The 26,278-nt window shown below is 39.6% G+C and overlaps 1 protein-coding gene across 12 annotated transcripts in view; it reads left to right on the forward strand.

Annotated features, from left to right (window-relative positions):
- Apbb2 (amyloid beta precursor protein binding family B member 2) overlaps positions 1–26,278 on the forward strand; it is a 332,249-nt gene that overhangs the window by 16,484 nt on the left and 289,487 nt on the right. Inside the window, exon 2 of one of the 12 annotated variants that reach the window (XM_047566056.1) lies at positions 19,966–20,000. The exons of the other annotated variants lie outside the window; for them this stretch is intronic. The gene's annotated coding sequence lies outside the window, so the exon portion shown is untranslated. The remainder of the gene's footprint in view (positions 1–19,965; positions 20,001–26,278) is intronic. 12 annotated transcript variants of the gene reach the window in all.

Consider the following 26,278-nt stretch of genomic DNA (forward strand, 5'->3'; position numbering starts at 1 on the left):
TTGATCATGATTAATTCTCCCAGGAGTGTCAGGAAAGGGATTTCTTAAGATGGGTTTTAAAGATCAAGTAGGAGTTTTCCAGGCAGCAGAGGATACATGGAGCTTTAGGGGAAATGGGGGCAGCTGCTTTTTTAAATACAAAAGACTCCAACAGTCACTCAAGAGACAGTGACTATAGTGAAGCCAGGATTCAAATCCTGCCACTTACTGCTATGTGACTTTCAGTTATTTTCTACATTTCTCTCTACCTCAGTATAACAGGCTTTGGGAGAATTCAGCGAATAGACTAACTTGAAGTACTTGACCAAAGTAAGTGTTCAAAAAATATTGACTTTGGGGGGTTTCAACATGGCGGACTAGAGGGCGGCTGCATTTCATGTTGCTCCAGGACTCAAGATTCAAAAGAGGAGATGGTGAGTGACTTGGGGCCAACTCAAAGCTGCCGGGTGAGTTTCTCCCATTGGGGAGGTGTCGCGGATAGGGCGGTAGCCCCGGAACGCAGGGAACTTTGTGAAGTAGAGTGGCTCGGGGAGACGCCCCTCCCCCCGCTGGAGTGGTAAACACGGACAGCGGGGAACTTTCCAGAGGAGGCCGCGCAGCACAGCGCTTGGTTTTGGAGCAATCTGCTGGGGCTTTGGCGGCTGCCAGAGGAAGAACTGGGCAGCGAGCTATTTGGACTCAGCAACCTCCTGAACAACGGGGGGGGGGGGGGGGGGGGGGGTGTCCTGAGGAGGTGGAGGTGCGCAGTGAGTGGCTTGGTCTCCAAGCACCCACACAGAACACCAGGTGGCTGCCTGGAGGAAGAGACGAGCGGTGGGTCACTGGGGCTTGGAGCATATGTACGAGGCTCCAAGTGACTGCTTAGAGGAGGGGTCGCATAGCCAGGCGATTAGGTGCAAAGCACGGTCTGGTCCGGGGAACTAGGCGCCTTTTGTTGAAAGAGCTACACAGAGACCAGCTGAGGGGTGGAGCGAAGGTTCCAGGACTGCGGGCAGCTTCTCTGAGGAGGGGCTACCTAAGGAGACTCGTCTTCGAAGGGCAGGGCTCCCAGGCCCAGGAGGTAGGTCCGGGCCCCTGGGAACGTTGCTTGGGAAGGCTGCCCTGCCCAGGCGGTAGTTGTGGACTGAGAGGAACCTCTAGGAGGGGAACTGACCAACGAGACCTCCCCATCGGGTGAGTCTTCCCCGCCGGGTGAGGTTTTCTCACAAGGACGGTAAAACCAGAGACACAGGCACAAACAGCCTAGTTCAGCCTGCAGCCTAGTTCCCCTTTGGATGACCATTGGTCAACAAGTAGAGGCATCTCTGCCCACTATCAGGGAATATACCCCACCTGAGGGTCACCACCCCTAGAGAGGCAGCTTCCTTGGGGAGCACCGCAATATCAACTTCCTCTAAGACTTCAGGCTACTGAAGGATAAGAGGGGATCTTCAGGGACATTATAAGTCAATAGAGGAAATCTGCAACATCTCAGCAGTTCACTGATACCTGAACGACATGAGAAAACAAGGGAAGAAAATGCCTCAAACAAATCTGGATGTTACATCAATAAAATCCAATGAAAGCATGGCAGAAGAAATGTCAGAAAGGGAGTTCAGAATGTACATAATTAAAATGATAAGGGAAGCAAACGATGAAATGAAAGAGCAAATGCAGGCATTGAATGATCGCACCAATCGACAGTTAAAAGAGCAAATACAGGAAGCAAAAGACCATTTCAATAAAGAGTTAGAGATATTGAAAAAAAACCAAACAGAAATCCTTGAAATGAAGGAAACAATAAACCAAATTAAGAACTCCATAGAAAGCACAACCAATAGGATAGAACACCTGGAAGACAGAACCTCAGATATTGAAGACAAAATATTTAACCTCAAAACAAAGTTGAACAAACAGAGAAGATGGTAAGAAATCATGAACAGAATCCCCAAGAACTATGGGATATCATGAAAAGGCCAAATTTGAGAATTATTGGGATTGAGGAAGGCTTAGAGAAACAAACCAAAGGAATGAACAACCTATTCAATGAGATAATTTCAGAAAATTTCCCAAATCTGAAGAATGAAATGGAAAATCAAGTTCAAGAGGCTTATAGGACTCCAAATACACAAAATTACAACAGATCCACACCAAGGCACATTATAATGAAAATACCTAACATACAAAATAAAGACAGAATTTTAAAGGCTGTGAGATAAAAGAGCCAAATTACATTCAGGGGGAAACCAATACGGATATCAGCAGATTTTTCAATCCAGACCTTAAAAGCTAGAAGGGCCTGGAATAACATTTTTCAAGCCCTAAAAGAAAATGGATGCCAACCAAGAATCTTATACCCAGCAAAACTTACCTTCAGATTTGACGACGAAATAAAATCCTTCCATGATAAACAAAAGCTAAAAGAATTTACAAAAAGAAAGCCAGCATTACAGAACATTCGCAGCAAAATATTCCATGAAGAAGAGATGAAAAACAAAGAAGCAAATCAGCAAAGGGAGGAGATATCCTAAAGGAACTCTCAAATAAAGAGGAACCAAGTCGTGTCAAAAATAAACAAATAAATGAATAAAATGAGTCAAATGACCAGGAATACAAATCATATCTCAATAATAACCCTGAATATTAATGGCCTGAATTCATCAATCAAAAGACATAGACTGGCAGATTGGATAAAAAAGAAAGGTCCAACAATATGTTGCCTGCAAGAGACTCATCTCTTAGAAAGAGATACCCAAAGACTAAAGGTGAAAGGATGGGAAAAAACTTACCATGCACATGGACCCAGCAAAAAAGCTGGGGTATCCATCCTCATTTCAGATAAAGTGGACTTCAAGCCAAAGTTAGTTAGAAGGGATAAAGAAGGACATTTCATACTGCTTAAGGGAACCATAAATCAGCAAGACATAACAATCATAAATATCTATGCCCCAAACAGTGGCTCACCCATATATGTCAAACAAATCCTTCTTAATCTCAGAAACCAAATAGACCACAATACAATAATACTAGGTGATTTTAACACACCTCTCTCACCACTGGACAGATCTTCCAAACAAAAATTGAACAAAGAAACCATAGATCTCAACAACACAATCAAAAATTTAGACTTAACAGACATTTATAGAATATACCATCCAACCAAGAGTGAATACACTTTCTTCTCAGCAGCACATGGATCCTTCTCTAAAATAGACCATATATTATGCCACAAAGCTAATGTTAGCAAATACAAGAAGATAGAGACACTTTCTTGTATTTTATCAGATCATAATGGATTGAAATTAGAAATAAATGAAAGAGTAAAAAACAGAAATTGCTCCAACACCTGGAGATTAAACAATATGCTATTATATGATGAATGGATAACAGAAGATATCAGGAAGGAAATTAAAAAATTCTTAGAGGTAAATGAGAACAAAGAAACATATCAAAATCTCTGGGACTCTATGAAAGCAGTACTTAGAGGAAAATTTATTTCATGGAGAGCATTGAATAAAAGAAGCAAAACTCAACAAATAAATGACCTAACACTATAGCTCAAAGCCCTAGAAAAAGAACAGACCAAGACCAAAAGTAGTAGAAGACAGGAAATAGTTAAACTCAGAGCTGAAATCAACGAAATTGAAACAAAAGAAACAATACAAAAAATTGACAAAATAAATAGTTGGTTCTTCGAAAAAATAAACAAAATTGATAAACCTTTAGCCACACTAACAAAGAGAAGATGAGAGAAAACCCAAATCACCAAAATTCGGAATGAACAAGGAAATATCACAACAGACACCATTGAAATACAAAACATAATTAGAAGCTATTTTGAAAATCTATACTCCAATCAAAATAGAAAATTTCGAAGATATCAACAAGTTTCTAGAGATGTATGAATTGCCTAAACTAAACGAGGAGGACATACACAATTTAAATAGACCAGTTTCAAGTAATGAAATAGAAGAAGTCATCAAAAGCCTACCAACAAAGAAAAGTTCAGGACCTGATGGTTTCTCAGCCGAGTTCTACAAAACCTTTAAAGAAGAGCTCATTCCAATACTTTTCAAAGTATTCCATGAAATAGAAGAGGAGGGAACCCTCCCAAACTCATTTTATGAAGCCAATATCACCCTGATACCTAAACCAGACAGACACATCGAGGAAAGAAAATTTCAGACCAATATCCTTAATGAACATCGACGCAAAAATTCTGAACAAAATTTTAGCAAATCGCATACAAAAACATATTAAAAAGATAGTGCACCATGATCAAGTGGGTTTCATCCCAGGGATGCAAGGTTGGTTCAACATCCGGAAATCAATAAATGTAATTCACCATATCAATAGACTTAAAGTCAAGAATCACATGATTATTTCGATAGATGCAGAAAAAGCATTTGATAAAATACAGCACCCCTTCATGCTCAAAACACTAGAAAAAATAGGGATAGTGGGAACATTCCTTAACATTGTAAAGGCCATCTACGCTAAACCCATGGCTAATATCATTCTAAATGGTGAAAAACTGAAAGCATTCCCCCTAAAATCTGGAACAAGGCAGGGATGCCCTCTCTCACCACTCCTATTCAATATCGTCCTTGAAACTCTAGCCAGAGCAATTAGACAGACCAAAGAAATTAAAGGGATACGAATTGGAAAAGAAGAACTTAAACTATCCCTATTTGCTGATGATATGATTATATACTTAGAGGAACCAGGAAATTCCACCAGAAAACTCTTAGAACTCATAAGTGAATTTAGTAAAGTAGCGGGATATAAGATCAATGCTCATAAATCTAATGCATTTTTATACATAAGTGATGAATCTTCAGAAAGAGAAATTAGGAAAACTACCCCATTCACAATAGCCTCGAAAAAATTAAAATATTTGGGAATCAATCTCACAAAAGAGGTGAAAGACCTCTACAGTGAGAACTACAGAACAGTAAAGAAAGAAATTAAAGAACACCTTAGAAGATGGAAAGATCTCCCATGTTCCTGGATAGGAAGAATTAATATTGTCAAAATAGCCATACTACCAAAAGTGCTATACAGATTCAATGCAATTCCAATTAAAATCCCAACGATGTACCTTACAGAAATAGAACAAGCAATCATGAAATTCATCTGGAAGAATAAGAAACCCAGAATTGCTAAAGCAGTCCTTCGCAGAAAAAATGAAGCAGGGGGTATTGCAATACCAGAACTTCAACTGTACTACAAAGCAATAGTAACAAAAACGGCATGGTATTGGTACCAAAATAGACAGGTAGATCAATGGTACAGAATAGAGGACACGGACACAAACCCAAATAAATATAATTTTCTCATATTAGACAAAGGGGCCAAAAATATGCAATGGAGAAAAGATAGCCTCTTCAACAAATGGTGCTGGGAGAATTGGAAATCCATATGCAACAGAATGAAACTAAACCCATATCTCTCACCATGCACGAAACTAAACTCAAAATGGATTAAGGACCTCGGAATCAGACCAGAGACCGTGCATCTTATAGAAGAAAAAGTAGGTCCAGAGCTTCAACGTGTCGGCTTAGGACCAGACTTCCTCAACAGGACTCCCATAGCACAAGAAATAAAAGCAAGAATCAACAACTGGGATAGATTCAAACTAAAAAGCTTTCTCTCAGCAAAGGAAACTATCAGCAATGCAAAGAAAGAGCCTACAGAGTGGGAGAAAATCTTTGCCAATCATACTTCAGATAGAGCACTAATCTCCAGAATCTATAAAGAACTCAAAAAACTCAACACCAAGAATACAAATAACCCAATCGACAAATGGTCTAAGGAAGTGAACAGACACTTCACAGAAGAAGACCTACAAGCAATCAGCAAACATATGGAAAAATGTTCAACATCTCTAGTAATAAGAGAAATGCAAATCAAAACCACCCTAAGATTCCATCTCACCCCAATCAGAATGGCGATTATCAAGAATACAAGCAACAACAGATGTTGGCGAGGATGTGGGGAAAAAGGTACACTCATACATTGCTGGTGGGGTTGCAAATTAGTGCAGCCACTCTGGAAGGCAGTGTGGAGATTCCTTAGAAAACTTGGAATGGAACTACCATTTGACCCAGCTATCCCACTCCTTGGCCTATACCCAAAGGACTTAAAATCAGCATACTACAGAGTACAGCCACATCAATGTTCATAGCTGCTCAATTCACCATATCCAGATTGTGGAATCAACCTAGATGCCCTTCAGTCGATGAATGGATAAAGAAACTGTGGCATATATATACAATGGAATATTACTCAGCTATAAAGAATGATAAAATTATGGCATTTGCAGGCAAATGGACAAAATTGGAGAATATCATGCTAAGTGAGATAAGCCAATCTCAAAAAACCAAAGGAAGAATGGCTCTCTGATAAGTGGATGATGATACATAATGGGGCGTGGGAGGGGTTAGTTTTAGGGTTAGAGTGAGGGTTAGGGAGGGGGACAAGATGGGGGAAGGAAGGACTGTATAGAGGGAAAAGAGGGATGAGAGGGGAGGGGGGCAAGAATGGGGAAGGAAGGACTGTATAGAGGGAAAAGAGGGATGGGAGGGGTGGGGGGAAGGGGAAAAATAACAGAATGAATCAACCAACATCACCCTATGTAAATTTATGATTACACAAATGGTATGCCTTTACTCTATGTACAAACAGAGAAACAACATGTATCCCATTTGTTTACAATAAAAAAAAAGAAATGTAAAAAAAAAAAAATAAAGGGACAATGATTCCAACTGTCATTTCAAACTAAAAAAAAGAAAATATTGACTTTAATTAATATCATTACTCTTGTATTTACTGTTAGAAGACAGGGGTTAAGGAGCCCCATTCAGTATTGTTAGTGGTTCCTGGGGTCTTGGATCAGTGTGGCATCCTCAGTTCTTAACACTTTCACCATTGGAATGTTGGTAACAGGAGATGAAAACACATACACACACACACACACACACACACACACACACACACACACACAGAGTACACATTGTTTAAATAGAGAAAAGAAGTATTAAAATGGGCCCAGCATTGGCACAAAGCTGTGTACAGATTGCTGATTAGGCAAAATAAAAAAAATAAGCCCGCATGTTGCGCCAACATGCTGTTGTTTTTAAATCTGGTGAACCACCTGTATCTTTAAGTGATCAATTAAAGATGGCTTTGGTTGTTAATCATCTCCACATTATCGAGTGACATCAGTCTGTGTCTTGCACCCATGTAATTTAAAATCAAAGCCACCCCTTGTGCCACTGGGCCAGTGTGTTCAGAGGGGCAGGGATGCTTGCGGCCTCAGGATTTCTCGGGCCATGTGTTTCAGAGTGTCGATGGCAAATGCCTGAATTCAGCCACAGTCCCACCTCTTTTTATTTTTATTTTAAGGGGAGGGATTGCTTCCAACTGTATTTTTTTGGTTATGAAAGGAAAATGTTTTCCTTATGACAAGATTCAGGCAAAAAAAAAGCAAACATTACTAGAAATTTCAACATTTGAAGAAAATACTTGTTAACACTTGGAATAGAGCCTTCTGGGTCTTCTCAAACTTGCAGAAAAAAAATGTTCTTTCTCAGTTGCTGGGCATCTCTGATCTGCGTGAAGCTTTTGGGGAAGTGCTTAATTAGAAATCGTTCTGGGATGTTCAGTACAGGGACATATCATGGTGATCATGGGATTGCTTTTGTTTTTGTTTTCTTCGTAGTGCTGGGGATCGAACCCAGGGCCTCACACATGCTGAGCAAGCGCTCTACCACTGAGCCTCATCTGCCCCAGGGGATTATTTTTTATTAAATTAGTTTAAAATGCTGGCGATAAGTAGTGGCTGAACAGAGGTTATCCACATATTCATCCGGCATTTATTTACCGAGGGGCACATAGGTGTTAGGGATATAGAAGTGGACATAACAGTCCAGACCTGAGTTTTTGTGCAACTTGCAGCCAAACGCATAATTGATATTACAAAGTGCTGTGCAGAGAAACCGGCCTGGGGGGTGGGATTGATTGGGCTGGGTGGGCTAGGAAGAGGCGGCCTATTTTAAATGGGGAAAGGGTTGGAGCAGACTTTACTGGGAAGGCGGTGTTTGAGCCAGGAATTGCAGGTGAGGGAGGACCCCGCGCTGGGCATTGCTGGGCACGTGTTCCAGGCCCAGGACCTCATTCCATGGGGGGAGTGAGGGAAGGAGGAGTAGATGGAGTCAGGACGGTAGAGGGGCCGAAGGGTAGAAGCAAGGGCAGAAGCCGGCAGTGCTGGTGAGGCCACCCAGAGGGCCTTGACTTGGACCTAAATTAAGAGGCAAAGCCATTGGAGGGTCCCAGCCAAGGGTGACAGATTTTACAAGTCACTTGGTAGCTGTGGTGAGAAGAGGGTGCTGGGCATCAGGAAGACCAGACTTGAGGGGTGAGGGGCACCTGGGCAAGGGCGGAAGCAGTGGATGTGTGGAGACAGGGCGGTGCTGAGTATGTTTTCAGAGCGGAGCCCCCAGGATTTGTTGGTGGAAGTGGGGTGTGGCGGAGAAGAGCCAAGGAGGATTCCGAGGATTTTAGCCAGAGCAGGGGAAGTGGGAGGGTGCTGAGTTGAGGTGGATTGGAGAGGTTTGGAGGGAGGTCAGCCTCGGACCTGAACACTCGAAAGGCAACAGGTTAGCCGATCTTAATTCATGCTGCTCCACTCTTGTGACCTTTCACCCCGCCTCCCACAACCCTGCTTCCCATTACTGTTGCTTAGAGGGTTCGTATTTCAGCATACATTTGGGGAATACAAACATTCAGTACCAAATACAAACATTTGGTACTCTAACAGGTATCAAAGCTGGACACCTTCAGCTCTTTAAGGTTCTTTTCTTTGACTTCACCTGGGTAGATTTTAAGTCTTCTGAAATAGGTCTAGAATCTGTTTTCTCTTTTTTCCTTCCCCAGATGTCTTTTTATTTTTTCCCCCTCTCACCTTTAATGGTGGTGAAGCTTGCTGATTGGCTATGATTGGTTTTTCTGTCTTTAGATTTTCTTTTCCACAAATAAACCTCTGAATGTTCCTCTAAAATATGAAGCTATGTACTTAAAAGCATCCATCACAATTTACAGTCACTTTAACATGAATTGAATGGGACTCTAATTTAAAACTGGCTGTTATGTAAAGTCTAAACTCCTTTGCATTAATATATCTATTGGAAAGAGTTAAATGGAATGATTTTTCATTCTGTGGGAGATCATTTGGAAATATATATGTATACATACATGGAGATCCATTTGTCCTCTGCCTCTGCTGTAGTATTTGGATTATAAAAGAAATGAAGATGCAAACAGATGATTTCACGTCATGGAAATGAATGAGAGTATTATCTGTTTAAGGATCTTTCTGTTTAGATTTCAGAAATCTTGGTTCTTAATAATAACTAACTCTTGGGACTGAGACTGTGGCTCGGTGGTAGAGTGCTCACACACATGAGGCACTAGGTTTGATTCTCAGTACTGCATATAAAGAAATGAATAAAGTGAAGATCCATCAACAACTAAAAAAAAATGATAACTAACTCTTGAATCACACCTTGTAGTTTATGAATGTGTATGGCATGTATAAATGCATGTGTTTCTCAGTTAATTCCTACAGTGACCATGTTAAATAGGTACTATTACAGTATTCTCTTTTTGCAAGTGAGGAGATGAGGAACTCTGAGGAGCTGAATAACTTGTTCAAAGTGACATGGACAGTACCTGCTGCTTGGCTTATACTGAGAGTGGGAACTGGACACATGATAGGTAGTTGGAGTGGGACCTCAATAAGCAGCAGATTCTGTGCAACCTGTGATCAATAACTTCATTGGAGCTTGAAGGTATGTACCTGAGCCTATCCCTGAGGAGAAATGGCACATTATGAAGCGTGTGACTAGCACATGATTAGCCAGGTGATCAGAGTGTGAATAACACATGATCAATATCCTGATTGGATGGGGGCGCATGATCACCAAGTGTCTTATTTTGAATGGATGCAGAAACTCCCCTCCCTGAAAGTCACCAACCAGTAGCTTTAAAGGTCACCTCCAGCAACACCATATAAACCCCAGACAGTAATTCAGTGGCAGCTCTCTTGGGATTCCTGTCTTGTGTGAGCCCCACTTCCTTACTGTTTCTGTTTCAAAAATTTATTCTGTTACTTTGCTCTTACCCTGTTTCTGTGGGTCTCCATTCTTTGGATCTGAGAGACAAAGAACCTATCTTGACCTCTGGCATGTGGTCTTTAAATTCAGTTATATCCTGTCTGTGTATGACTTATGTGTACAGGCTCTGAACTTGAATCAGTAGTTTGCATATACATTTTATAGATAATATTAATAATATAATATTATAGATAATATTGCACAATTGCATGTTATTCTTGTTATCTTTTTTCATTGTTATCAAAATGGGATGGGTTTTAGTAGAAAACACAACAATATATGACAGTATGAAAAAGTAATTTTGAAAAATCACCTCAAATCCCACCCCGTTTTGATAGGTGTTACATTTTAAGATTTGGAAAGTGATGAACCGCTGCCGGTTATTGCCTGAGATTTGTTTTGTGTTCTCATATCTGCACTTCAAGGAAAAGATTCTAGTTGAAGCACATCTCTGACCTGATTTCATTTCTATGCTGTGGTTATTTGGATGCTAATACTTGAAATAATCTTTAGTGAAAAGGCAAAATACCAAACAGTGCTCTCATAGTGATGACACCTGTGATTCTTGTGTGTGCACAGAGGCTATGAATTTTAGAGGTAAAATTGGCTTCTTTGTTTCTGTGTACTTTTTTTTTTTTTTAGATGCTGATAAACCTTTATTTTATTCATTTATTTATACGTAGTGCTGAGAATTGAACCCAGTGCCTCACACATGCTAGGCAAGTGCTCCACCTCTGAGCCACAACCCCAGCCCCTCATTTCTGTGTACTTTTAAGCATTTGTTGACATTTGAAATTCTCAAAGGACACCGGGTGCCATCAAGTGCCTGAGATTTGGAGTCCAGCAGTTCTGGCCACCAATGCTGATTTCATCGTTCTCTCAATGGATGTGGGCACGTTTCTCAGTCAGTACCTACCTGACGGGGTTCTATGACCCCGGGAGAGCATGTTGGCACTAAGGCAGTTATGGTTGATAATAATAGTAAGATGGTGATTTATTTAGGGTCAGCAGTCATTCATTTCCAAGAGAAGTGGAGGTCTGAATTTCAACAGTGATAATGAATGGGGGTCTCTTTAGGATTACATAAAGTCTTCATTGTTTTGAGTGATATGGCTATTGGCATGGTGTAAGGGTTAACAGATTTTACTTTTTAACTTCTTGGAGTTTGCTTAATGGCAAACTGGTACCAGAGAACTGGAGCACATGAGTGCAGAGTGAGCATGCACACACAGCCCTGCAAAGTTAGATGCATACCAGGCGAGTGAATAACATACTAATTATTATCCTGCCTCTGAGAAAGTCTGGTAGAATTGTAGCTTCGGGCAGTAGGTAAGACCCAGCTTTTTACTCTGGCAAAAGGACAATTACTATTTTTAGTTCAATTTCTGCCCTTTAAAAAAAAAATGTTGTATACTCCTTGCCACTCCTGGATGGTTTTATGCATTTTAATTAATGTTATCTTATTGCATTTGTGCCCAGAGGCTGATTTAGTGAAAGATGTAATTTCAGAAGGCTGATGAAATTAGATAGGTCTGCCTGGGAAGACTCTGTGATTCATATTTATGGTGATAAAACATTTTGGGTACATCTATGTAAGACATTCCTGTGTTGTAGACACACAGTCCGTGTTCTGAATCCATTTGTCTTGGAGTGTTTAAAGAGTGGTTACAGACCAGTAAAGCAAAATAGCTCTAGTTTGGGGATGATTTTGTTGTTGTTTTGGTGTTAAACATGACTTTACCTTTTTCATTTAGAATCTCATCATGCAGTTATACAAAAAGAGATGAAAATGATTCTATAAAGCAAACATACATAATCCTCCAGCCCCAGCTTTGTGGCTTTAGAGCCAGATGTCACACATTCTTGATTGAATTGGTGTGAGGTACGTGACCACATAGAAATCAGCTTTATTTGGATCTAAATACATAGTCAACTTATGGCATGGAAAATATATTTTAAGTCACTTACCAGGCTGCATTCTAAGTATTGCAATAAACTGAAAGACAATTTCCTATAAAAGAAAAATATATTTTGAGTGAAGTGGAACCTAAGACAGCCAAAAAAGAGAAAAAATTGATAAACTATAAGGATAAAATGCAAAGCAGAGTGTTAATGAGTTGCCTTTTATTCAGTATAAGGTATTCAGTATATAAATTTGCTAAGCTGCTGTAACAAGGTAGCTTACACAACAGAAACTTGTGCAGTTCTGAGGACTGGAAATCCAAGGATTGGTTCCTTCTAAGAACTGAGCAACAGACTGTTCTCTGGTCCTGGCTGTTGGTGATTTGCTGGAGCATTTTGCGCTGCTTGGCTTGTAGACCTGTGCCTTTATCTCCATCTGGTGTTCTCCCTACCTGTGGGCCTGTATCCAGATCTCCCTCTTTATCAGGAAATCAGTCAGACTGGGTTGGGATCCACCCAAATGATTCATCTTAACTAATTACATCTGCAAAACCTCTTTTCCAAATAAGCTCATATTCTGAGGGGTTAAGACTTCACAATGAGTTTTGGGGGGAACTCAGTTCAACCCACAGCAAGTAGGAAGCTAATACTCTGTGTGTGTATGTTAACTTCTTAAAATGTTACTTCTTAATAAGACATATTTGTACATCATGGGTACATTATGATAATTCAATAAACATATACAGTGTGTAATAACCAAATAAGGGTAATAAGCATTTCAATCTCTTTAGCCATTAATCATGTTTACACATTTGGAATTTCCTACTCCTCCTTTCTAGTCATTTTGAAGTTTTAACTGACAGTTACCCTACTGGACTAAGGATGAACCAGAAGTGATTCCTCTACTGTGTTTTGGTGTCCCTTACTGAACTTCACCCCATCCCCATCCCTCACCCCCTGCCCTTTCCCATCTCTAGTGACCTCTGTTCCATTCTGTTTTACTACAGGATTGAGTACTGTTCCCACAAATGAGTGAGAAAATGTGACTTTGCCTTTCTCCGTTTAGCTTCTTTCACTTAACACAGTGACCTCTATTTCCATCCTTGTTACCAAAAATGGCAAGATTTCATTTTTTTTCTGACTGAATATAATGTTTCATTGTGTGTATATTCCACATTTTCTTTAGTATTCATCGACTGAAGGGCATCTGGGTTGGTTCATATTTAGCTAGGGTGAATGGTGCCTCAGTAAACATGGTAAGGCAAGAATTTTTTTGGCATAATGATTTCATCTCCTTTGAATGTGTACCCAGTAAGTGGGATTGCTGGATTGTCTGGTAGTTCTGTATTTAGTTTTTTTGAGTGATCTCTTTTTCTATAGGGCTGTACACATTTACATTCCCACCAACAGTGTGTAAGAGACCCCTTTTCTCTGTATCCTCACTGGCTTTGTTGTTTTTTTATCTTTTGGGGTGAGGTGATATCTCTTTGTGGTTTTGACTTGCATTTCTTTGTGTGAAATTTTTTATTTTTTTAAATGTGCTTATTGACTATTTATATGTCTTCTTTTGAGAGGTGTCTGTTCTTTTTTTGATATTTTTATTTGCAGATGGACACAATACCTTTATTTAATGTATTTATTTTTATGTGGTGTTGAGAATTGAACCCAGTGCCTCACGTGCTAGGCAAGCGCTCTACCACTGAGCCACAATCCCAGGTCTGAGGTATTTGTTCTTTAGTCCATTTTTTAAATTTAGGATTTCTTTTGGGGGGTGTTTAGCTTTTCAAGTTTCTTACGTATTTTGGATATCAGCCCCAAATTGGAAGACAGTTTGCAAATATGTTCTTCCATTATGTAGGTTGTCTCTTAATTCTGTTGGTTATTTCATTTGCTGATTAAATCCCATTTGTCTCTTTTCACTATTGTTGCCTGATCCTTAGGGGTCCCATCTGAGAAGTCATCACCTTCACCAGTGTCTTGAAGTGTTTCCCCTGTGTTTTGTAGTATTTCAGTTTCAACATTTAGGTCTCTGACCCATTTTGTGTTGATTTTGGTATACAGTGAGAGGACAGGATCTCATTTCATTTTTCTGCATATGAATATCCAATATTGCCAACATCGTTTATTAAAGACACTGTTTTTTTCTCCATCGTATGTTGTTAGTGTCTTTGTCAAAAATCACTTGACTGTGTGAACGTGGATTACTTTCTGGCTTCCCTATTCTGGTCCACTGGTCAAGGTGTCTGTTTTTATGTCAGTGCCATGCTGTTTTAGTTACTCTGGCTTTTTAGTATGCTTTGAAGTGAGGAATTGTAATGCCACCAGCATTTTTTTTCTTGCTCAGGATTGCTTTGGTTATTCTGGGTCTTTTGTGGTTCCGTGTGAATCTTAGGAATTTTTAAAAAATTTTTATTTCTGTGAAGAAAATCCTTGGTATTTTGATAGCATTTAAATTGAATCCATAGATTGCTTTGGGTAGTACAGTCATTCCTGTTTTTTCTTTCTTTCGGTACTGGGTAGTGAAACTAGCACCTTGCACATGCTATGCAAACCTTTTACCACTGAGCCAAATCCCCAGCCCTTTTAAAATTTTTGTTTTGAGACAGGGTTTCACTAAGTTGCCCAGGCCACCCCATAACTTTGAATCCTCCTGTCAGCCTCTCAAATAATTGGAATTATAGGTGTGTACCACAATGCCCAGGTAGTATGGTCACTTTTTTAAAAATATTTTTTTAGATGTGGATGGACTTTTATTTTATTCATTTATTTATATGCAGTGCTGAGAGTTGAACCCAGTGCCTCCACACATGCTAGGCACTGAGCCACAACCCAGCTCCAGTATGGCCATTTTAACAATACTGATTCTTCTGATTGATGGACATGGGATATCTTTCCTTTGTGTATATGTATGTGTCCCCTCTATAATTAGTGTTGAGAACTGAGCTCAGTGGCACAACTTAGTCTAGAGGTCAGGGGAGATGAGAGGGAACCTCCAAGATCCTCAGGAAGACCTGAGAAGGAGGACTCAGTGAGGTAGAAAGAAAACTCAAAGAAAGGGGAGGTGAGAAGGCTTGCAATGAATGTTTTTTTAGGACAGATATCCAGTAGGATGAGAATTCAGATTGGCTATTGTCGTTGGCAACATGGGGGTCACTGGTGACCTTGACAGGCAGTCTTGAATGAGAGACAGCAGAGGAAGCCACCAGCACCAGTGGAATTGGTGTGAACTTAGAGTCCACACAGAGACAGCTCTGGATGTCGATGCTCTTCCACTCTGCTGGGGGTCTGGTTCCAAGTTCATCCCAGAGATGCAGGTTGCTAGGGGTGGAAGAACCTTTGGGAAACCTTCCCATTGCCTTCTTAGGATGAAGCTCAGGTACTTCTCACCTCCCCTTTTCAGTTTCTGGGTTATTGAACTTTTACTTTGCCCAGTAATGTTAACTTCCTGCTGAAGTATGTTATGACGGCCTCTCCAAAGCAAGTTTTGGCTTTTTTCTTCCTCATAGGATGAGTTAATGATGAGTTCTTGAGGAGTGAGTAAGAGAACATTAGGGCTATACAGGATTAGTCATGGAGTCATAAGGGAAGAAATATTTGACCTAAGAGGAAATTTATCTGGTATTTACTTGCATGAATAAAGAAAATGAAAAATTATATATATATATATATATATGTGTGTATACACACACACACACACACACACACACACACACACACACACATTCTGGATAATTTACATCCAGAAACAATTTTAGCCATGTTTTAATTTCCTTCCTTTTTTTTTTAATATATTTTTTTAGTTGTCAATGGACCTTTATTTTATTTATTTATATGTGGTGCTGAGACTTGAACCCAGTGCCTCACTCATGCTAGGCAAGCGCTCTACCACTGAGCCATGACCCCAGCTCTCAATTTCCTTCTTCATGTATCTTGAAATCGGGAGTTATTTTAATCAACAGACTCAAGTTTCATCTTGTCTCATCATCCCAATCTTCCAAGGCAAGGGAGCCGAAGACCCCAAAAGGCACCTCAAAGAGTGGAGTGCAACAGAGGGGCCTAGAGAGGTAGCTGTCCTGAATTCCCCTCAGGGTCTCTGTGAAAACCTTTAGAATAAAGCTTCCTGTGCCTACCCACATTGACTAATGTGGAAACCTGGGCAGTGTCACAGTCCAAGGAGGTGCTAGGTATGTTGTTTCTGTAAGACCTTATTAAATCTAAAAAAAAAAATTGGATGTAAATGGTAGAATTAAATTTGATCACTGCTGTCCTCTTTTGATGAGGATACTCTTTAAGAGCACAGTCTATTCTATGGACTGAGAATTCATCCGCCCAAATGTGATTATTTCTTGTGAGATGAAAGACACTTTTTCTTTCAAGGATTTCTTCCCTTCCACTTGTGTTCACAGAGAGGGGGAAAAAGGAGGTGGAATTAAACTGCACAGTGAGAAAGCTTTGGATCCAATCCATGGGACGCTTTCCCTCATGAGGCGTCTGGGGATGGCCATGGCTTCTCTGCAAGATTTATAGGTCACTCCCTTGTAAACCGATCAGGGTGGAGCGCCCTGGAGACCTTGGGTAGGTCTGTCTGGGCTGTTGGAAGTTGGGTCTGTCTGGTCATTTGGGAAAGTTTAACTCTCCCCTAAAGACCCCACTGCAGTGTACCTTGGCTTATTTCAGGCCCACGGGAACAGCAGTGTATAAAAGCTGTTGTGATCCTGCAGCGCAGTGTGAGGTAGGAAACCCACGTGCTGCTTTATACTGATGGAAATTCCTCATCGACGGCCAATTTCCCAGGTTCTGTCATTCCAAGAGGAATGTTGTTCTCACAGCTTCCATTTTTGTCCTATATGAGATTGAACTCCCTACGTTCAGCTTTGGAATTTAGGGGTGAAAGAAAGGACTGGGTGGGTATCATTTCAATTAATTATGTCACCAGTTAACCTGTTGTCCAATACCATGTTGTACGCTTTCCTCAAGGCTTTAAATGATTGTCAGCTCCAATCTCCCAGGCCTGGAAGGTTCCCAGGCAGCTGTCTTCCTCACTTTTGAATTCTAATATGATCTAGCATTCTTAACCCTTTCCAGTTCTTTTTCCTGCTGTGATGTGTCTGTTATGGGAAATTGTAAATAAAGTCAGCTGTGTTAAATATTCATAGAATCGATTTTCCCTTGTTTAAAGTCTTTGGTGATTTATCTTCCGGGAGCGTTAATATGGCAGTTATTCTGCATTACGTTTCTTGCACCAACATTTAATTGATGCAGTATTTCATGAGGATTACTGCAGGTTTATTGCTGATGTGTTTGGAGTTGGAGTTTGTGCTGATAATCCAGAGACATGAGGTCTCCACATCTCTTGTTTCCATTTTAATTGTGTGTACTTTGAGCTAACAAGTTTGAGAAGGACTGTTAAGTTTAATAGACCCAATGCGTATCTGGGGATAATTTATCCGTGGATGTTATTATATGAATTTGTTTTTTATCGAGGGCACATATATTAAGTCTATATTCTTTTAAAAAAATTGATATATAAATTTGTATAATTTATGTTATTTTGGTGGTATTAGTGCTTGCTTTATTTCTTTATTGAGATACCTGGAACATCTGAGGTTGTGTGAGTGGTAGCAGTCTTATTGCTCTTTAAAGGAGATTGTCATTGTTATTCTTTTCTAGAAGCTTCAGACTACTGGGCACAGAGTCCTAATTGTACAGTTTTCATTGAAATCTCACACATTATGGCATTGTTATTAGTCTAATTTTTGGTACTATAAAGAAAACTCTGAGGTTGGGTCATCTTATACAGAGGAGAAGTTAATTGAGCTCACAGTTCTGGACATTTGAGGACATGGTGCTAACACTGGCTTTGCTCTGATGAGGACCTTAGGGCAGATCACAGTGGCAGGAGCACGTGTGAGGGAGAAGTCCCATGGCACAGCACAAAGCCAAGCCAGATTCAGGGGCTGGGAGGAAGGAGTGGAGGTTCACCAGATTGGACAGGGAGGAATGGGGGGATGGGAAGGGAGGTGGGAATGGGAAGGACAGTAGAATGACTCAGACATAATTGTCCTGTGTTCATGTGTGAATACCTGACCAGTGTAACGCCAAATCATGTACAACCTCAAGAATGGGAGGTTAGGGCTGGGGTTGTGGCTCAGTGGTAGAGCACTACGCGTGAGGCACTGGGTTTGATCCTCAGCACCACAGAAAAATAAATAAATAAAATAAATATCATGTCCTCCTACAACTAAAAAAAATTTAAAAAGGAATGGGAAGTTATACTCCATGTATGTATGCTATATCAAAATATGTTCTACTTTCATGTATAAAAAAGAATTTTTAAAAAAGAAAAAGAAAAAAATACCTTGTTCTTGTTCAGTTGAGAACCACCTTAATCCCTTCCTGAGGGCAGCAGCCCTGATGACCTAAGAACCTTCTGCCAGACCCCACCTCTTAAAGGTCCATACCACCTCCCTGTCTTGCCTCATTGAGAACCAAGCTTCCAACATGTGACCCCTTTAGAGATGATCACATCCAAATCATAGGAGGCGCTTGGCAGGTATTCACATATGTACTGAAATAAAAAATAAATGTTCATACAACAGAAGACTTTCTGTTGAGTGAATAAATGACTCTCCCTACAAGGGAGTGGCACATATACAGACCAGTGGTGGGCCTCAAAGGAAGAAAGAGGGTTTGCTCAGCAATCACAGTTCTTAATAAGTATTTGTTTAATGAATGAAAAGTGGGAAAAGAGGTCCGTGGGTAGAAGAGAACAGTAAAAACTGCAGAAGCTAGAAAATAGAAGGCAAGGCTGGGGCCCGAGGGTATTGGATTTGACAAAGGCATCAGGATGTTCTGGAAGGAACCCCAGACTGGAAGTTAACACACTTGGTTCTTTGCCACTTCCTGAGAATGTGACCTTGGGTGACTCGGTGAACTTGAGGGACTTGGTTTTCTCATCTTCCATGCTGTCCCCAAAGAGTCATTATGAGGCTCACATGAGAAAATTTGTATAAGAGTTTTGCAAACTGTGAAGGGTCACAGCTATTTGGTGGTCTGAGCCTTGATGGAAGATGAGATTCATTCATCCCATTGATACCCTGCGCATCTGCAGTGGGCCATGCACTGTGACAGACGGTGGCACCTGGATGGTGGGTAAAACACAGACCTGGGTTTCTTCTCGTAGGGAAGAAAGATAATAATCAAATAGTCACTCAAATTTAGAATTACAAACTGTTCTAAGCACTGCAAAGTACAGGTTGCGAGAAGCTCACTCTAGTCTGGCTGGGGATGGAACTCAGCTGTGGGGTTTGAAGCTTATCCTGCATACCTTGTAGTCTTTAAAGGTTCTTAGTAGCAATGACTTAATGCCAACATTGCTTTAGGAAGATTAATTTTTTAGAATAGACTGATGAAGGTTTGGAATCTGGGCAAATAGTTAAACAAAGTCACTGTCATAGAAAACACTTGGAAATTACCTTACCGTTTTAGAGGTTGAGTATCTCTTATCTGAAATGCTTGGGACTAAAAGTGTTTCAGATTTTGGAGTTTTTTTTGGATTTTGGAATATTTACATAGACTTAATCCAAAAATCCAGCATCTGAACTGCTCCAAATTCAAAACTTTTGGACATCATGGTTAAATCTATACTTTTCAGTTTAGGGAGGGATGTTTAACCTGTAATATTTTTATTATTTAATGTTGATGCTTTCATGTGAGGTTTTTTGGGGTCTTGATATTTATGATTTCATTTGGTATATTAGTAAACATCTATTTTAGTTACTCATGAAGTTGTTTAGCAACGTGTTACCTGGGTTCCTCTGTGTGCCAGGGACATTGTTCTTCGTGCTTTGTACATATTAATTCTCAACAAACACATGAGGGTTGAAACCATATTATCCTAATTTTACAGATGAGGAAACGGAAACTTGCCAGGGTACACAGCTGGTAAGTGGGACTTGGCCCCAGGCCACAGCTCCAGTGTGTGTCTTTATCACTGCATTGTCAAGTTTTCCATTTAAAGACAAAGAATGTACCATTATATAAGTAAAGATTTAAGAGGCCAGTAAAGCAAGCTTCAGATAACCATTGAGTCCTTTGGTCTCAGTATAGATTATTCCTCCTGTTTTTTAAAGTAAGCTTTTATTAATTACAAAATTAAGGTAAAAACTGTTTTAAGGGAAAATATTACTAAACTTCGTATTGCATTTTGCAATGAAGAATTATGAAAGTTTGATGTCCTTGATCCTACTTTCTAGGCTGCATGACCCCCACCCCTTTTTCCCCTCTTTTTTTCTTTTTTCATAATCAGAATACATATCAGCAGAGTCAGTGAGTGTCTAAATCTGTTCACTGGATGTTTGCATCCCACCTTTCACTGTCTGGAAAAACTTCTGTATCAGCTGTGAGTTTTAAGGTAGTGCAGGAGAATCTTAGGGCACACAGCATCTGTGGCGTGTACCTAAACTGACTTCTTGAATTCTCAGGTGGGGACACAAATGAAGGAAAGCCACTTCCCTGGGGTCCTGGTGCTAATTATTGGCAAAGCTAGAACCACCATCCAGTGTTTCCCCACCACCTATTTGGGCTTTTCATTATGTATGTGTGTGTGTGTGTTGCTGGGGATTGAAACCCAGGGCCTCATGCATGCTAGGCATGTGCTGTACTGCTGAGCTACATCCTTAATGCTCATGTGACTGTGTTATACTGCACATTATTTCCTTTCTATTACATTTGTGCACTATGACAGTGAAATTGTGTATTCATTCAGCTAAGTCCCAATGCTGTCAAGCGACAGTTGCAAATCAGTCTGTTCAGATTATTTCAATGAAATATTAATTCCTTCTTAAACATTTTTTCCCTGTAATTTTAGTTTTTGTCAACCCAGAAGACTTTATGAAATGAGTCTTCATGTGTTAATTTCCCTCATCACACTATTATACTTTCCATTTGTTGGCTTATTTTTTAACACTGAATTAAAACTTTAATCCTAAATGATGGACTAATGTGGATAAGCTATAGAAAGTCTTAAATTCAGAATTAAACTAAATCCTTTGCTTTGAATTAGTTTGGTTTATGGCTTAACATCACCAATATTTTTCGTAATGATAGTAACAGAAAATGTTTTGTAGTATCTCATAAGGGACTTTTTACATATTACTTTGAGTACTTTGAGATTCTGCTTTTTGTTTTTTGACCTTTGGGCTCTGCCAGGAAAAATGATGCATTCTGTCTATTGTAACTGAGTTTATCCCCCGAGGGCTCTGTTGTAATTTGGTTAATGCTGTTAACTGCTAAAAAGTACATTCTCTGCAGGAATCAGCGGTGGATATAATGTTACTAAGAAAGAGACATAAGCTTGCAATTTTCCAAATTGTTTTATTTTCTTTATTTGGTTAGAGTCTTTTTCTGGACTCATGCTTTTCCTGGTTGGTGTGAATCTTTTCATACATTGTATTTGTCCCTGTTTTATTGCCTACCATTTATATCTCAGTAATAGAGCCAGAAGGCCAGAATCTCTTGAATAATCTGTAGGGAATGTTATGTTTATACTATAAGCTATCTTATCTTGGATTGTCATGACCAGTGTCTGGTTGGTTATTTAAGGTGGAGAAATGTTAAAAAAAAAAAAAAAAGTTACATTCTTGTCTGAAACGTTTTATTTTAAACTGAAAACATGCATTTGCTAATTTCCGATATAGGACCAAAACCTGATGAGTGGCTTCCCTATTATTTTTTGCTCTTAAACCACAGCTGGGGTGCATGGTCTGCAAGGTTTCAGTTTGGGTTGGTCTAAAGTGCTATAACTTTAATATGCTTGTGAAATACCTCATTTGCAGAATGCTTCTAGATTTCCACAGTTTGCATTCCAGTCCCTTGTCATTTCTGCTGCACTCTGAAAATAAGTTATTTTAGTGGTTCACTTTCATTAGATTTTTTCCAAATCATTCAAGTATTCAACTTCATTTGCATAGAAACATTAATTTTTCTGAACTCACATTTTTACATGTTTATATAACATTTATATATAATGTTATAATTTACTGTGTTTATGTACAATTAATGTTCAAGAACAACTGACATGAGTTCGTTAGGAATAAACACACCTGACCTGAGGAAGGATACACCCTGATTGGCAGGAGCACATCTGTATGTTGTGAAGGTTCAGTATTTCTTATTTCCAATCTGTCATGGACCTGTACTTTTATAAATGAAAATAAATAAATAAATAAGACATAAAATACTACCTTAGTTTTTTAAAAAAAATTTTATTTGTTCTAATTAGTTATACATAATTGTAGAATACATTTATGAATTTTGATAAATCATACATAAATGGAGTATAATTTCTCATTTTTCTTATTGTACATATTGTAGGATCATATTGGTCATGCAGTCATATATGTACATGTGGTAAAAATGTCTGTTTCACTCTACTATCCTTTTTAAACTTAGTTTCAGAAAAAAACAAATAAAATTATGTTTTAATAAGTATACTTAGAACCAACATAAAAAATAATGTTTTAAAATCTGTATATGTTCTTTGAAAGCATGCATATGGAGGCAGTTTATGGAAAATATTGCTCTAGCTATTTTTTTTCCAATTATAACTAAACAAAAAGTTATAAGTGAAATGATGATCCTGCACGTTTAATACCCCTATGTATACTTCGAACAAACTTCATATATATCAGTATTTAAGGTTTTTGATGTCACAAGTTAATTTACTTCTTGTTGTTAACCTGTCTACTGTAGGCTGGGTTGGGGACAGCTGGTTTGGAGCTCAACTACAATGTATTTTAAATTGTTAATGGTTTTTGTTTTATTTATTTTTAATTTTTGGTACCAGGGATTGAACCCAGGGTCACTTAACCATTGAGTTACATCCCCAGCCCTTTTGATGTTGAGATAGGCTCTCACTAAGTTGCTTAGGGCCTCACTAAATTGCTGAGGCTGGCTTTGTACTTGTGATCCTCCTGCCTCAGCCTCCCGAGCTTCTGGAATTACAGGTGTGGGCCACCACTCCTGGCCTGGTTTTGTTTTAATAACACTCACGGATAACACAATGGATATTGATGACAATTGAAAAAAAAAAAAAAAGACATTTAAAGAAAGCAGTTTGAGCAAGCTCAGGATATTCATTTTTAATTTTTTCCAAAATGATGCAAATGATGTTATAGCATCAGAATTCACTTTTGATTCTTCCTCTCAGTTCCAGTAATCTCTAAATTTCTGGTTAAATTTAAATGATCTCTCAGTGTAAGGAATGGTTCTTAGTTTTAGTACTTTAAATTACACTTGACAGATGACCCTTAAATTATCCCTTATGGCCACCTGGTTCTTTGGAGTTGACTGGGAGATGCTTGTGCCACATTCTAGTTACCTTACAAGGTCAGTTGACTGGATTGGTCACTGATGTAAGTCTGGCTCTTCATGCACTTGGATATCACAACCATGTCTAGTGGCTCCACGTGCTTCCAAATGCCCACTCTCCATTTCTGAACTTTCTCCATCTGGGTCTCATAATTTGACGACTGGCTCCCATCCGTAGTCCACATTTGGGGTAGTCCTGTGCTCAGGTAGCCTCCTACTAGTTTTGAACCGCTGTTGTTCTCAAACATCATTGTGTGTTCTCTACAGGTTGTAGGATGTGCTGGTTAATTTGGCAGGGTAGTTAAACATGGATCAGTTAAGAAACTCTCTTTTATGTAATCAGCCCAAGAAGGTTCAATACCTTCATGAGATTCTCAGACCAGGAACCACAGTTCTGGAACTGTGGTTTTTGTATTTATTTTATGTACAAAGCTTGTTCTTTGTACATTTATGTACATTTTTCTTGTTCTTTTGTTGCAGTACTGGGGATGAGACCCAGAACCTCACACATGCTAGAGAAACACTCTACCTTGGAGCTACATCCCCACCCCTTTTTTATTTTGAGAAGGATTCTCACTACATTGCCTCAGGCTGACCTTGAACTTGGTGATCTTCCTTCAGCTTCCTGAGTAGCTGGGATTATAGGTGTGCACCTACTGTGTTATGTATCTTTTGATCCCTGTGTTGTGAGGATAAGGAGCGTGTGTTCTTCCATCTTTGAATTACCCCTCGGGCTTTGTGTGTAGCTGCTAATATCACTCATATAATGCATATACTTGGAATTTCACTGGAGACATTTTCTGGAGCCAGATTCTCTAACATGTGATCTTTTGCTTAAGGAACTAACATACTCTTGAATTCTCAAGAATAAGATCTGTGTAGATATCTCTTTTGACATCTCAGCCCTTGGTTGCTTCTTCCTTTGCTTGCTTTGGTCCAGAAGATTTTATTTCACTGCCAGTGAAACATATCCTGAAAAAAAGAGATCAACTTGGTATTTTAGTCTCCTATTTTTTTACTTTTAATCTTTAAAAATATTTTAAACTTATCTTTTAATTAAAAATTTAAAAAATCCTGAGAACAAAGACTACTTGAGATAGCTGTGATTTATCTTGCCTTTGTTAGTTCATAGTTGATAGAAGCAAGTTTTTCATGAAAGCAAATGAAACTGTTGAAACTGATTTTCATGAAATTTTTGAGTAGAATCTTTGGTATTTGAAAAAGGAGTGGAATGTTCTTGTAGTGGTAATAACTAGGATCTTGAAAGAAAAGGCAACAATGAAGGCTGCAGAGGAATATGTACTGATGATGAGCATAGATTTGTCTCAGTGGGAAATGTGATGTGTTAATTTTAGAAGCACTTCCTTTCTTGATGCTATACCTCGCAATTTGAAATTTTTCAGTATGCATCCTAAAATGAGCTGACTCGACAGTCAAAAAGTATCATTGAGAAAATGACAGCATGGCATCTTTTGCCTGACTGACTCCCCCTCCCCCTGTCAGGTGAAAGAAAAGCAGTGGTAAATTCCAAGCGCCTTTGGAGGGAAGCCGTTCTGGCATAACACAGCAGCTCTCCTGGAGCACTTACATCCGTAAGTTGACATCCCACATTTCCAACCAAGGATATAAGCAGATCATCCTCTCCTTCTGTATGAAGTGCCAAGTCCTGTACAAGGCATTGGGATGTGGTCTGCAAACCACACCTAGTCCCTGCTCTCTGCATGTTCCAATCTAATGGGAGCCTTACAAATTTCTAATTAGAAACGATGGTAGACTGTATGAAGATAAATTATAGGGTGCTATGAGAACGTAAAGCAGGTCATTCATCTAGTCCCCAGGTTGCAGACTGAGTCATATTAGATGAAACCTGAATAAATACTGACGAGAGAAAGTTAGACCAAAGTGTATGTGTAGGGACCAGCGGGTGAGGGTGGGAAGACAGGACAGAGGGCACAGTTTGCATTAAGTATCTAAGTGATGAACAAGTGGGTAGTGATGCTGGAGGAGGCGCTGGAGTTGCAGGCAGGAAGGAGTCAGGTCTCCAGGCCCTGAGCATGATGTTGACTTTTATTTTAAATGCAATTTGAAACTGTTGAAGGGTTAGAAATAGAGGAAAGATGTGGGTATATTTAAGTTTTATTAGGCTTATCCTGGGTCACTGTGGATACCAGTCCTAATGCAGTCTTCCCAAATGGTACCCGACCTCAGATCATCCACTAAACTTTTATTGAGTTATGCATAGTGGGACCCTTGGCACTTATTTTTTTTCTTGTTATCATTCTATTTTATTTCACAAGACTCAGAATTTGCCATTATACCTTTTCTGTTTTCTGAGAAGACTGTACATTGATTTAAGTTTTGCGGGGGTTACTGTTTTGTTTTGCTTTGTTTTTTTGATGAAGCCACCTGTTGTCTTTGCAAGAAACCATGGAACAAAACAATGTGTGGGTGTTCCAGGCTTGCAGAATGGTCTTTGGCAAGGGCACACTAGGACGATCGCTCTTAGACCACAGTCCAGGGTCTGGCTCTCGGCTCTGATTGCCTGGAAAAGCCAGTGCTTCTCTTAGCACGACTGTTAAGTGACTGGACTCTGGGGCTTAGGTCCTCATTAATCCACATCACAAGAGACTCATATACACTAAAAGACCAGATCCTGTTAGAAAGGAGACTAGAGCTGAGAAGGGCATAGTCTCGAGTTCTGGAGGCAAACCTACACAGGAAGCAGATGGGAGTCTGGCGGGATGAGCTGCTGAGGTCTTCACAGGGACCAGCTCTGCAGACCTGCCGAGGGGACTGGATGTTCAACTGGCTGGACATTGGTACACATCATACGTTAATACCTTCTAGCTATT

Source organism: Sciurus carolinensis, chromosome 10 (genome assembly GCF_902686445.1).
Source record: "Sciurus carolinensis chromosome 10, mSciCar1.2, whole genome shotgun sequence".
Classification (NCBI taxonomy): Eukaryota; Metazoa; Chordata; class Mammalia; order Rodentia; family Sciuridae; genus Sciurus; species Sciurus carolinensis.